General features: G+C 41.9%; 1 protein-coding gene and 1 non-coding gene across 5 annotated transcripts in view; one reads left to right on the top strand and one right to left on the bottom strand.

Annotated features, from left to right (window-relative positions):
• LOC126475302 (uncharacterized) overlaps positions 1–15,172 on the bottom strand; it is a 131,450-nt gene that overhangs the window by 42,247 nt on the left and 74,031 nt on the right. The gene's annotated exons all lie outside the window — the stretch shown is intronic.
• Positions 7,414–7,488, top strand: Trnas-cga (transfer RNA serine (anticodon CGA)). Its single transcript has one exon. It is a non-coding gene; the product is annotated as a tRNA-Ser (tRNA).

The following is a 15,172-nucleotide window of genomic DNA, read 5'->3' as shown; positions in this document are numbered from 1 at the left end:
CTGGGCGCTGGTTGCCTAAATAAAGTTCTGGATCAGGGTGTACAATAGATCGATGGCAAAAATGCATAAGCCACATTCTGGAGGGAGAAAACTGGAAACCATGGAAGAGGACCCATGCAGAAGTCCATCAGATGATGCCTTGGACTTGGCATTCAGCAGATGCTACTGAGTGAGAGCTGCACCAGATGCAAATATTGTCAACATACGATGCTGTAGTAACCAGAGGCCCAACAGAGGTGACAAGCCCGTTGCCAGTAATGAGGAAAAGTGTGACACTAACACAGTACCCTGTGGGATACCATTCTCCTGGATCCAAGGGATGCTGAGAGAGGTGCCAACTTGAGCCCGGAAGAGTGGGTGGGGTAAAAACTCATGGATAAAAATTGGAAGGGGGCCATGAAAGCCCAGTCATGGGTGTAACTAAAATGTGATGGCACCAAGCCATGTCATATGCCTTATGTAGGTCAAAGAAGGCCACAAAAAGGTGCTGGCAGTTAGTAAAAACCTGTTGGACTGCTGTTTCCAATCTGAGTAAATGGTCAGTTGTAGATCACCCTTCCTGGAAGTCATGCTGATATGGGGACAAAAGGCCCCTGAGATTCAAGTACCCAATATAATTATAAGCTAACCATACTCTTGAGTGGTTTACAAAGTATGCTGGTAAGGCTAAACAGGTGGTAGCTGTCAAGAGATATTGGGTTTTTTCCGGGATTAAGGACAGGGATGACTATGCTGTCTCACCATTGCGAGTGGAAGTCATCTGTGAGCCACATGTGATTGAAGACCCTGAGGAGATGCTGCCTGTGAGTAACGTTCAAGTGTTGGATCATCTGGTTGTGGATGGAATCCGGGCCTGAGCTGTGTCATGTAAAGAGGTAAGAGCCTGCAAGAATTCCCATTCAGTGAAGGGTTCATTAGAGGATTCAGTTTGGTGGGGGTTGAAACAGCACTTCTTTGGCCAGGGAGCGGGAGCAGCACATGGAGGGGAGGGCATAGGAACCACAGGAGATGGGGAGATGGGAGGTGGATGGGGCTGGGGTAAGGAAGAGGTAGGAAAGGAAAATGATGTACCAGAGGCAGAAGTAGAAAAAATCATTGCTGTTTGGACTAGGTCATATTTTTGGTGAGCCTAAGCATAAGACAGATGATCCAGTGACTTGTACTCTAGGATCTTCTTTTCTTTCTTGTAAACTGGGCAAGTTGGACCATAACAACATGAGCTGGCATCCCACATCTTATGTTCACTCCCACTGAGGCACCAGTGTATCAGATGTGGTAACATACAGTTACCACGTCCGCCTTAGGTCAGAAATTAATGCTTGAGTGACAGAATACATGAAGAAAGATATCACAATCCCGCAGGTTAAATGAAACTCTTAGAGCCATACATGAACACTCATTAGTCTATAAGTGACAGACTGTGAAACAGTGAAGTTTACCCATGGGGAAAAAACTGCTAACCGTGGACCATGAACACATGGAAAAGAACAGATACATCCTCCTGGATTTTGAGAAGATGTTTATTCAATACTGTCAACTCTCAGTGAAGTTAAGGGTATGCAGAAGACACCCATCCCATTCCAGGTTTCACAAACTTTTAATATGCACAGTCCAAGACAGTATTCTGAATGTGTGCTTTAGAAACAGAGTTAATATTTGTTGTGCCTTAAGAAAATATCATGGTACAGTTTTACTTTCAGTACACATAATGTACTACATGTCTAAATCCACATCTATATCTACACTCTGAAAAACCACCCTAAGGTGCATGGCAGAGGTTTCGTCTCATACCAGTCATCAGGGTTTCTTCCTGTTCCATTCACATATGGAGCATGGGAAGAATGCTTGTTTAAATGCCTCTGTGCATGCAGTAATTATGCTGATCTTATCCTCATGATCCCTATGCGAGCGATAGATAGGGGGTCATAGTGTACTCCTACAGTAATCATTTAAAGCTGGTTCTTGAAACTTTGTTAATAGAATTTCTCAGTATAGTTTACATCTGTCATCAGGAGTAGTTCAGTTCCTTCAGTATCTCTGCGACATTCTCCCACAAATTAAACAAACCTGTGACCATTCATGCTGTCCTCCTCTTCGTATGTTCAATATCCCCTGATAGTCCTATTTGGTATGGGTCCCATGAGTGATTTGTAAGCAATCTCTTTTGTAGACTGATTGCACTTTCCCAGTATTATACCAGCTTGAGACTATGTGATCATTCCATTTCATATCCCTACAAAGTGTGTCCACATGATGTGGACATTCTTAATTTTCTTTCTTCAACTAGGTGGAGGTGGCAAAAGAAAATTTCAACACATGGTACCACACAAAGGGGCAAGTATGTCAGTGTGAGGTTAGTGTTTTTTGATCTTTTTACCTACAAAGTAATTGAAGGAAGTATGGTTTTCTTTAATGGAACACTGTCATTTTTTAAATGAGAGGTATCAGAAAGAGTTTGAAAATAATGATAGTAATAACACACTTGTTCATTTACGTAGCCACACTTCTTTCAAAAATAGTCAAGAAATATGTGAGATATGAAGTGGCAGAACCAATTATGAACTTGAGATTGAGCATATCTATGTAGAAATGCATTTATTTGTTGTAATAGTTATCTAGTATTTCTTCTGTCATCACGCAATAAATAAATAAAACAGCACACTTTCACATCTATTGCCACAGGCAAGAAAAAGGGGTCAGACTGATACCATGGCTCATCACTGTGTATCACATTATAAACTTCTCAGTGGAGTCCTACTGCATAGCCGTAGCACATTTAAAGGAAAACAAGAAACAGCACATATAGACTTTGACAATTACCATGCTTTCCTTGTGATATGTTCCTCCCCCACACCCTTACCACTTGTTGCAATGTATCTGCTTAGATGCTGAGTCCTTGTAAGAATAAACTACCTGTCTAATCTCTTCTTTCATGGCCTGTAGTTACCTAAACAGTCTAGTTCACAGACAGACACCATATGCACCCTCAGCTAGCTTTGGAAAGAAAATGACAAAAGAGTCCATGTGTTAACTAACTTTTCTAAGAGCTATGATTTCTCTGAAATAATGCCACACTATTTGATATATTTCCTTCCAGCTCCCTCTGCTCCCAGTTTCCATAACAACCTGGTCAGAACCCAAGTTTGCTCCAACAGCATTTTCCGTAACTAATAGTTTTAAACCCTTTGAGTTCCAACACTCAAAAACTTAACAGACAGCGTCCTATTGTTACCAACACTTGCTCTATTAATGGCAACAACTATTTAATCAAAGAGATGGGATCCTGAAAATCAACATGTCATGTACTAGTTTTTGTGCAACACTACCAAACATTTTGTGTTGGTATGACAAACTTCAGATTGGCTAATAACAACAGATGGATACACACAAGAGTGTATATACTTCCAAAACACGGTATCCTGCTGCATAGTACTCTCTAGTTGGTGTCTGTTTTATCATACAATACCATCTTCCCTCCCATACACATACAAACATAGAAATCATGGACTTAAGAGGTGAAGCACCTTGCATGCTTCTACAGTACAGATAGCCATACAACAGGTGCAATCACAATGAAGGAACATATTTGGAGAGACCATAGTACTCTCTAGTTGGTGTCTGTTTTATCATACAATACCATCTTCCCTCCCATACACATACAAACATAGAAATCATGGACTTAAGAGGTGAAGCACCTTGCATGCTTCTACAGTACAGATAGCCATACAACAGGTGCAATCACAATGAAGGAACATATTTGGAGAGACCCTTTGTTTGGTAAGTCACATCATCTTTGTTTTTAGAAATTTAGGATTACTTAGCCAAGAAATCCACAAGATATACTTAATGCCAAATTATCTAAATTAGAAAATGAATGCAGTCTACAAACACAAAACACAATTTACTTATTCTTTTTCCAAAACTGTTTCACAGAGGAACACTGCACTGTAGTTGCTTCTCTAGATTGTCGAACAGATGACAAAATGGTAGATATCGAAATAGATGACACAGGGGTAGAACAACAATTACAATCGCTCAAAAGGGGAAAGGCCTGGACCTGATGGGATACCAGTTCGGTTTTACACAGAGTATGCGAAGGAACTTGCCCCCCTTCTTGCTGCGGTGTACTGTAGGTCTCTAGAAGAGCGTAGAAGTTCCAAAAGATTGGAAAAGGGCACAGGTCATCTCTGTTTTCAAGAACGGATGTTGAACAGGTGTGCAGAACTATAGACCTATATCTCTAACGTCGGTAAGTTGTAGAATGTTGGAACATGTAATATGTTTGTGTATAACGACTTTTCTGGAGACTAGAAATCTACTCTGTAGGAATCAGCAGTTCCCCACAGTCATTCAATGAACAAAGTAAGAGCATATGGACTATCAGACCAATTGTGTGATTGGATTGAAGAGTTCCTAGATAACAGAACACAGCATGTCATTCTCAATGGAGAGAAGTCTTTCAAAGTAAGAGTGATTTCAGGTGTGCCACAGGGGAGGGTCATAGGACTGTTGCTATTCACAATATATATAAATGCCCTTGTGGATAACATCGGAAGTTCACTGAGGCTTTTTGTGGATGATGCTGTAGTATACCAAGAGGTTTAACAATGGAAAATTGTACTGAAATGCAGGAGGATCTGCAACGAACTGATGCATGGTGCAGGGAATGGCAATTGAATCTCAATGTAGACTAGTGTAAAGTGTTGTGAATACACAGAAAGAAAGATCCTTCATCAGCTAGCTACTATATAGCAGGTCAGCAACCAGAAGCAGTTGATTCCATAAATTATCTGGGAGTAGGCATTAGGAGTGATTTAAAATGGAATGACCATATAAAAAACGTCAGTAAAGCAGATGCCAGACTGAGATTCATTGGAAGAATCGTAGGGAAATGCAGTCCGAACACAAAGGAAGTAGGTTACAGTACACTTGTTCGCCCACTGCTTGAATACTGCTCACCGGTGTGGGATCTGTACCAGATTGGGTTGATAGAAGAGATAGAGAAGATCCAACAGAGAGCAGTGTGCTTTGTGACAAGATCATTTAGTAATTGCGAAAGCGTTACAGAGATGATAGATAAACTCCAGTGGAAGACTCTGCAAGAGAGACACTCAGTAGCTCAGTAAGGGCTTTTGTTGTAGTTTCGAAAACATACCTTCACCGAAGAGTCAAGCAGTATATCTTGCGAAGAGACCATGAGGATAAAATCAGAGAGATTAGAGCCCACACAAAGGCATACCAACAATCTTTCTTTCCACGAACAATATGAGACTGGAATAGAAGGGAGAACCGATAGAGGTACTCAGGGTACTCTCCGCCATACACCATCAGGTGGCTTGCGGAGTATTGATGTAGATGTAGATATAGATTCTGGGCTGAACTATAAAACTTAATGCATCATTATAAGCATAGGAAAATGAATAGTCCACAAAAAGGATGAGAAACGGAAATGCACAATCTCAAATCGTTAAAGCCAACTAGAAACACACTTAAAATACAGTGCTTTACCTGTAAAATGTAAACTTTCACAGCCGGAATTGTCACCATTAATAAAATATTCCGGGCTATTGTGCTGTGGTCTAAGGGATTTCATTTCAAAAGCCGACGTTTCATCCTTATCTGCAGACGACATATACATTGTGGTGGCATGGCAGGGAGGAACTGGATCGTTTTCATAAACATCTGAACAGGATCAATCCAAAGATTAAATTGTCTTGATGTACTGGTTTTCAAGAAAAAAGATGGTAGCTTGTGCCACACAGTTTACCAAAAACCCACACCCACAGACCATTGCCTACACTGGGATTCGAACCACCACCCACAAAAAAAGTGAGGTGTTACAAAAACATTGGCGGACAGAGCAAAGAAAATCTGTGAACAAGAGCTGCTTGATGCAGAAATAAAACATCTCACCACTGCAGTGCTCAAGAGTGGTTATTCGTTCACTGAGGTGAAAAGAGCGTTAAGACCACTGCATAGAAATCATAGTGATGCTCAAGTGCCAGCGAAATCAAAAGTTTTCCTGCCATTCATTAAGGATGTGACTGACTGCATAGGAAAAATCTTGAGAAAGTGGAGCATCACAGTAATTTACAAACCCATACGGAAGATACAAGATCATTTAAAATCAGTCAAGGATGCTCGCCAACTGTTGGAAAAAGCTGGAATTTATAGGATTCTGTGTAGTTGTGGGCAGGTGTACGTGGGTACTACAAAAACAACTGTCAAAAAATGACTTGAAGAGTATAAGGCACTTTCAGAAGAGGGGAGACTGACAGATCAGCTGTTGTGGAACATGCTTTACAGTCAGGAGACCACCACATTCATTTTGATAGGACTCAAGTACTGGCAGCCACAAACGGATACCATGAAAGGCTATACAGAGTGGCCATAGAGATTGTGGAATACCCTAGGAATTTTAATAGGAAGGAGGAGGGCGTGAAATTGAATGAAATTTGGATTCTGGTACTGAAGAAGATGTGTACCAGTCTTCTGTAGTAACAGCGGACAATGGCTTTTGACAACAGCCAGTTGCACTTGCATATTCTAAACGTGACATCACACCACTGTGTGGAAGCTTGAGGAAGCAGAATTTTGCTGTAGTCAGTAGCAAGCCAGAGTGTGAATTGGACATTCAATAAAGCTGCAATCCCTGTTGAAAATTCCAGAATGAGATTTTCACTCTGCAGCGGAGTGTGCGCTGATATGAAACTTCCTGGCAGATTAAAACTGTGTGCCCGACCGAGACTCGAACTCGGGACCTTTGCCTTTCGCGGGCAAGTGCTCTACCAATTGAGCTACCGAAGCACGACTCATGCCCGGTACTCACAGCTTTACTTCTGACAGTACCTCGTCTCCTACCTTCCAAACTTTACAGAAGCTCTCCTGTGAACCTAGCAGAACTAGCACTCCTGAAAGAGAGGATATTGTGGAGACATGGCTTAGCCACAGCCTGCCCCCAGGCAGGTTTCCAGAATGAGATTTTCACTCTGCAGCGGAGTGTGCACTGATATGAAACTTCCTGGCAGATTAAAACGGTGTGCCCGACCGGAAGGAAGGTAGGAGACGAGGTACTGGCAGAAGTAAAGCTGTGAGTACCGGGCGTGAGTCGTGCTTCGGTAGCTCAGTTGGTAGAGCACTTGCCCGCGAAAGGCAAAGGTCCCAAGTTCGAGTCTCGGTCAGGCACACAGTTTTAATCTGCCAGGAAGTTTCATATCAGCGCACACTCCGCTGCAGAGTGAAAATCTCATTCTGGAAACATCCCCCAGGCTGTGGCTAAGCCATGTCTCCGCAATATCCTTTCTTTCAGGAGTGCTAGTTCTGCTAGGTTCGCAGGAGAGCTTCTGTAAAGTTTGGAAGGTAGGAGACGAGGTACTGGCAGAAGTAAAGCTGTGAGTACAGGGCGTGAGTCGTGCTTCGGTAGCTCAGTTGGTAGAGCACTTGCCCGCGAAAGGCAAAGGTCCCGAGTTCGAGTCTCGGTCGGGAACACAGTTTTAATCTGCCAGGAAGTTCCTGTTGAAAATGTCCGCAGATGGGGACAAAATGTTGGGTTTTGAAGTTAAATCCCTTAGACCACGGCATAATAGCACAAAATATTTTATTAATTATGAGTGTTTTACCTGTCATATGTGTGCAGATACTAGCCTTGGTAAAGAGGTGTACATAAAAATTTCAGACATAAGTAGGCAAAAGCAAACTAATCCTGTGCACGTATTTGAGCTCCTGTGTGACAAGGTACATCAAGTTTACTCACTGGGTGTGATTAGTGTGAATGATGGGCTGCTTGAGTGAGTCTGACAAAGTAACCAGCACATGAGTATGGGAGTTTCAACATACCTGAAATATATCCAGCAACTGAAGGAACTACAAGTCAGGGTGAAAATATACCTTCACCCCCAAAAATAAAGTGAACTAATGTGGTATGGAGTACTGATGAGAATATTGGACAATATTTATGCGGGTTACTATAACTATGGTTACAATTATTATAAGAAACTAATAAATCAGTACAGCTGAATTCTTTCAAAAACTCAATTCAAGGTAATTTCAGATTGTGAGATGCATAAAAGACAAGATTACTTCAAGGGACACAAAATCTGAAAATGAAAGTTTTAAAAAGAGTCCCTAAGCACAATGCATCCATAATCCAGTGTTGACATATTCCAGTATGGATTCTGGAGTTTGTTAGCACAGTTTCTCTGGACAGTTTTAAAGCTTCTTTGGATTTTGTGCATTCAAAGAAGACTAGAACATTTCATCCAGGCATATCACTGTGGTCATGGCTTGCAAAGACATTGAAAAAGACCATATTATTACACAGGCAGCAGAAACATTTGTGGCAGATGTGGACATGTGCATTAAAAATGAAAACATAAGGTGTGTGTGCTAATGATCAGAGCCAATTTTTCTATGAACTATGGTCTTCATCAACACTGTCACACCGAGGGAAAACCAACAGCTGCTAGTGTACAATCTGTTTGCAGGGCCGCAAACAAACGTGACTGTGCCTAGGAATGGTGTATTAGCAAACAAACATTACACTTAGTAAAATTTGACATAAAATAATCATCTCATGGGTAATCATATGTATTACATAATTTTTAATGTAATTGTCTTAATCACAATTTTTTTAACATGATTACCGATTTTGGCTATGCAGTAGCCATCTTCAGAATCTCTCATTCTGCTGCATTGCAACAAATCATAAACTTGTGTTATTTCTCATAATGGTAACTTGTTGCAATGCAGCCAAATACAGTTTTGTGTATTTCTCATAATGATAACTTGTTGCAATGCAGCCAAATACAGCTTATGAAGATGGGTATTGCATAGCCAAAATTGGTGATCTTGTTCAAAAAACCTTTGTGATCAAGACAATTTTTTATTTAAGCTTTACAGTTGTTTGCAGGAAATATATGGGACATTGTTCCACAGGTTACAGTGAAACTGGCAGCAGTGTCTCCACAGAATGTTCATATTGAAGTGAGTAAAAATGAAAAATTACTAGAGAGCATATGAAAAAGCTTTTTTATATTCAGTTGTTGGTGAAAATGTTGGTGACAGATGTCTATTACTTTGCATTCTTGGTCAGAACACAAAGACTGCAATCTTATTGAAGAACTGTAATCACAACAAAGACTTTTTCCCAACAAGGTACCATGTTAAAGACAGCGCCACTGAAGACAATCAAATACTGCCAATCTCTTGAAGTACATTTGTTTTTAGATGGTACAAATTCTATTCCAGATATCTTGTTGATTTTGTGTACTTGTAAACTGACAAAGTACAGGTAATGTTACATGACTGCATTTCATCATCCAGCTTCACTCTGTGACCAGTAACCATTTTTCTGCATTGACATACAGATCTATTTTAACCCATGCTTTGCAAAGGTCTGGTTACAAAGTTGATGTTCATGTTGCATCCTTTGATAATGTGATGACTGTGGCTTTTTATACTGGACTTCTGCAGTGTAGATACATCAAAACTGATGTAACATTTCCATATGTTGCCCTTTTCAAATGTGCATACTGTTCCATTCCAACATGTTTTAACCATTTCATTGAAACTCGACAATTACACTTTAATGACAAATAAAAGAAGAATGTAGAACAACATAGCAATTTCTATTTTGGAAATAGAATTTTGTAAGTACTTTGTATGTCAACATTATGTCAGTTGATCATTCAAATGATATTATCAAAAACAAAATGTTAGTTTGAGGCACTTGACACACCATACTGTTGCTCCACTAAACAGCCCTACATCACTATGATTTATTGCAGCAGCCTCAGGTGAAGCAAGAAATTGGTGCAGTGAACAAAGATTATGAGAAAATAATTAAACTTTTCATAAATAATAGTAGTCATGCAATCCATAGTTTGTATCTAAAAGCCTGCAAAACAAATAGTAGAAAATGAAGTGCCTAGTCAAACAGTAAATAAACTGCAAGAATTAAATTAATGAACAATAATATTAAACTGTTGTTAATAATGAAACTGCCAATACTTGTCAGATTAAGTGTTAAGGCTGAGTGCGCTCTCTCACGATTCCTAACCTTCCCCCCCCCCCCCCCCCCCACACACACACACACACACACATCTACCCTCCTGATGCTGCACCTAGCAGCCCACTATCCTGCCCCTAGACATCACTGAGTATTCTCACAGCCAGAACCCTTGCTATCCCACCCCCTACTATCACACACCTCCTTACCCACCCTGGAAAAATCTCAGACACAATCACAGTCATGCCTTAGTACCCAGAGACGATAATGGTCACGTGTGTGTGAGTCATGTTTGTGTGAATGTGTGGGAGTTTTGCTGTCTACATCTGATGAAGGGCTTAGACTGATAGTTGAATAACATCTAGCACTCTTTTTCACTGTGCCTGTATGTCACTCGATGCCTCCTCTATGTCGTGAGTTGTGATCTATCTCATCAAACCATAATTGATCTATCCGAAATTTTTCATTCTTTGCACTTACAGGCTCTAAGAAAAACTCTCTGAATTGTAATATTGTTGGACAAAATACAATGTGAAATACTGTGTCCGAATGAACACTGGCTTAAGAAAGAGGACTACATCTTATATATCTCTGATGGCTGGCTATACACCCAAAACTGGTTGCTATAGGTCTCACATGAAGAAAGGTGGTAGTGTAGCTATATTAGTTAAAGGACAATGTCCCTTAAAACCAGAGTGCCAGATAGTAAACATTTAAATGTAGAAAGAAATCTGATGCTTCTTCTATCCAGGTCCCTATTTGCAAAGTGATTGAAATGTCTGTATACTGTTCACCCAAAAAATACTTCAAGGAGTGCATGATTGATCTGTTAATCTCATTACTTAAATGTGAGATGAATAGAATATTAAGAGCCCTAGCCATTATCCAGTCCCACATACTGTTCTTGCATTGTTACTTGGCTCATGGAATCCCCCCAAATGACCTTACCCATCTCTGGCTGGCACCCTTCCTTCCACAGTGACTTCCATCTGTTCAGATTCCACCAATCCTTAGCCCTCACCAACATTGTCCTAGGGTACAGCTATGGGCACCTGCGTAGCACCATCCTATGCTCATCTATTCATGGACCATCTAGAGGAATCCTTCCTGAAAACCCAGAATCCCAAACCCATCTTCTGGTCCAGATTCATTGATGACGTCTTCGTGATCTTGATCAAGGGTGAAGATACTCTATCCGCATTCCTCCACAACCTCAACACCTTCTTCCCCCATTTGTTACACATGTCCTACTCAACCCATCAAGCAACCTTACTCATGTTGACTTCCACCTTAAAGATGGCTATATTAATACCTCTGCCCATATCAAACCTACCAACCACCAGTAATACCTCCACTTCGACAGCTGACAACCATTCCATATCAAGAATCTCTTCCACACTGCCTAGCCACCTGTGGCCATCACATCTGTAGTGACGAGTGGTCCCTCTTGAAATATGCCAAGAGTCGGTCTCACTGAAGCTTTTACAGATCGTAATCCCCTCCAACCTTGAACAAAAACAGATCTCCCATGCCTTATCTTTCCAGTCACCCAACTTCCACAAAACACTCTCTGTCCAGCCACGGAGGAGCACTCCCCTTATGACTCAGTACCACCCAGGACTGTAGTAACTGACTTACATTCTCTGTCAGTGTCTCTCCTACGTCTTGTCATGCCCTGAAATGAGAAATGTCCTACCCACTATCCTTCCCACCCCTCCCACAGTGGCATTCTTCTGCCCATCAAACCTACATAACAGCCTCAGCCATAGCTACACAACATCTGATCCCAGCCCCTTGCCTCATGGCTTATATTCCTGTAATAGACATAGATGCAGGACCTGCCCCATACATTCTCCCACCACCACTTTCTCTAGTCCGGTCACAAACATCACCTATCCCATCAATGGCAGCGCTACCTGTAAAACCAGTCATGTGATCTACAAGCTAAGCTGCAACCCTGTGCTGCATTCTACATGGGAATAACAACCAATAAGCTGTCTGTCTGCATGAATGGCCACCAAGAAACAGTGGCGAAGAAACAGCTGGATCACCCTGTTGCCAAGCAAACCGCCAAACACAACGTTCCTCATTTCAATGACTGCTTCACAGCCTGTGCCATCTGGATCCTTCCCACCAACACCAGCTTTTCTGAATTGCGCAGGTGGTAACTCTCCCTGCAATATATCCTATGTTGCTGTAAATCTCCCGTCCTCAAACTTAGTTAGTCATTGTCCTTACCCATCTAGCCCATTCCCTGTTCCCACTGCAGCACTACACAGCCCTGTATTCCATGAATGCATCAAGTCCTTTTACTTCTCTCCTTTTCTGCTACACCCTTCTTCTTTTGCCCACCCTCGGTGTTATCTCCCAACTGCACCTAGCTGCCCTAGTCTCCAGGAGACTCTCCACCTAGTACTTGCATGCTCCCAGCAGCACCTCACCATCCCCTACCCCTACCCTACTATCATTCTAACTCCCCAACGCAGCCTCCTCCTTACCCCCACCCAGTTGCCTCTTCCATAATGCACTGCTGCTCGCAGTCTGGCTCCAGCTGCCAGAGAGTGTGGTCATGTTGTCAGTTTTTTATGAAATTCTTGTTGAGCAAAAGCTAACTTTCCGACAGTCTTTTTGTTGTGCTGGGCAGCAGTCAAACATTTTCTGTATCCAAAAAGGCCCGTACAGGACCTGCAACATGTGATTGTGCATTATCCTGCTGAAATGTAGGGTTTCGCAGGGTTCGAATGAAGGGTAGAGCCACGGGTCGTAACACATCTGAAATGTAACGTCCACTATTCAAAGTGCCGTCAATGCGAACAAGAGGTGACCGAGACGTGTAACCAATGGCACCCCATACCATCACGCTGGGTGATACGCCAGTATGGCGATGACGAATACATGCTTCCAATGTGCGTTCACTGCAATGTTGCCAAACATGGATGTGACCATCATGATGCTGTAAACAGAACCTGGATTCATCCGAAAAAATGACGTTTTGCAATTTGTGCACCCAGGTTTGTTATTGAGTACACCATCGCAGGTGCTCCTGTCTGTGATGCAGCGTCAAGGGTAACCACAGCCATGGTCTCCGAGCTGATTGTCCATGCTGCTGCAAACGTTGTCAAATGGTTCATGCAGATGGTTGTTGTCTTGCAAATGTCCTCATCTGTTGACTCAGGGATCGAGATGTGGCTGCACGATCTGTTACAGCCATGCGGATAAGATGCCTGTCATCTCGACTGCTAGTGATACGAGGCCATTGGGATCCAGCACAGTGTTCCGTATTACCTTCCTGAACCCACCGATTCCATATTCTGCTAACAGTCATTGGATCTCGACCAACACGAGCAGCACTGTTGTGATACGAAAAAACTGCAATCGTGATAGCCTACAATCGAACTTTATCAAAGTTGGAAACATGATGGTATGCATTTCTCCTCCTTACACGAGGCATTACAACAACGATTCACCAGGCAATGCCGGTTAACTGCTGTTTGTCTATGAGAAATCGGTTGGAAACTTTCCTCATGTCAGCACGTTGTAGATGTGGCCACCAGTGCCAACCTTGTGTGAATGCTCTGAAAAGCTAATCATTTGCATATCACAGCATCTTCTTCCTGTCGGTTAAATTTCACGTCTGTAGCACGTCATCTTCATGATGTAGCAATTTTAATGGCCAGTAGTGTATAAAGAATATTAAAAAATAGCTAGGTGGTACAATCCTAATGTGTATAAATTAAAAATACTGCTAAGCCATACTATAAAAAATCATGTAACAATAGTAATGTTTAACGGTATATCTCTTTTCGACAATAGGACTGCTGAGGTACATTAGGGACATGCAAGTTGACTAAATAGTTTCCAATCAAAAGATCTGCACCAGGCCATTGAACCATATGGAGTTATTATCATTATGTCTATATAGCTGTGGATGATGCTTCATGCAGCTTGAAAGCTGTCTACAACACCTACCTATTTAGATGATGGTAAGACAGTCTAGCATAGAACCATTATAATTTTGGTAGCTGAGCCTATAAGGGACGTTTCAGCCAACCATTACATAAAACATCCACATAAGTAATTAATGCAGGAGAAGATCTGCAAGAGAAGATACTAACATTCATTTCAGATGTACTGGTTGATCAAAAAGTCAGTATAAATTTAAAAACTGAATAAATCACGGAATAATGTAGATAGAGAGGTACAAACTGACACACATGCTTGGAGTGACATGGGGTTTTATTAGAACCAAAAAAATACAAAAGTTCAAGAAATGGCCAACAGATGGCACTTCATCTGATCAGAATAGCAATAATTAGCATAACAAAGTAAGACAAAGCAAAGATGATGTTCTTTACAGGAAATGCTCAATATGTCCACCACCATTCCTCAACAATAGCTGTAGTTGAGGAATAATGTTGTAAACAGCACTGTAAAGCATGTCCAGAGTTATGGTGAGGCATTGGTGTCGGATGTTGTCTTCCAGCATCCCTAGAGATGTTGGTCAATCACGATACACTTGTGACTTCAGGTAACCCCAAAGCCAATAATCGCACGGACTGAGGTCTGGGGACCTGGGACGCCAAGCATGACGAAAGTGGCGGCAGAGCACATGATCATCACCAAACGACGTGCGCAAGAGATCTTTCAAGCATCTAGTAATATGGGGCAGAGCACCATCCTGCATAAACATCGTACATTCCAGCAGATGTTTAACAACCAGGCTGGGAATGATGCGCTTCTGTAACATATCGGCGTACCTCTCACCCATCACGGTACCAGTTACAAAACCAGAATCAAGCATTTCCTCGAAGAAAAAAGGCCCGATCACAGTAGATGTGGTAAATCCAACCCATACCGTGACTCTCTCGTCATGCAATGGAGCTTCCAAGACAGTTCTACGATTTTCGGTAGCCCAAATTCTGCAGTTGTGGGTGTTGACAGACCCTCGGAGTGTGAAATGAGCGTCATCGGTCCACAACACGTTACTCAACCAGTCGTCATCTTCCGCCATCTTTTGCAACGCCCCCACCACAAATGCCCTCCGCTTCACTATATCACCAGGTAACAGTTCATGATGCCGATGGATTTTGTACGGATAGCATCAGAGGGTACGCCTAAGTGCCAACAAAATAGTAGTGTACGGAATGCCGGTGCGATGTGTGACTG

This window comes from Schistocerca serialis, chromosome 4, assembly GCF_023864345.2.
Source record: "Schistocerca serialis cubense isolate TAMUIC-IGC-003099 chromosome 4, iqSchSeri2.2, whole genome shotgun sequence".
NCBI classification, from domain to species: Eukaryota; Metazoa; Arthropoda; class Insecta; order Orthoptera; family Acrididae; genus Schistocerca; species Schistocerca serialis.
Note: the sequence above shows the minus strand (reverse complement) of the source record. Positions and strands in the feature narration are given on the sequence as shown.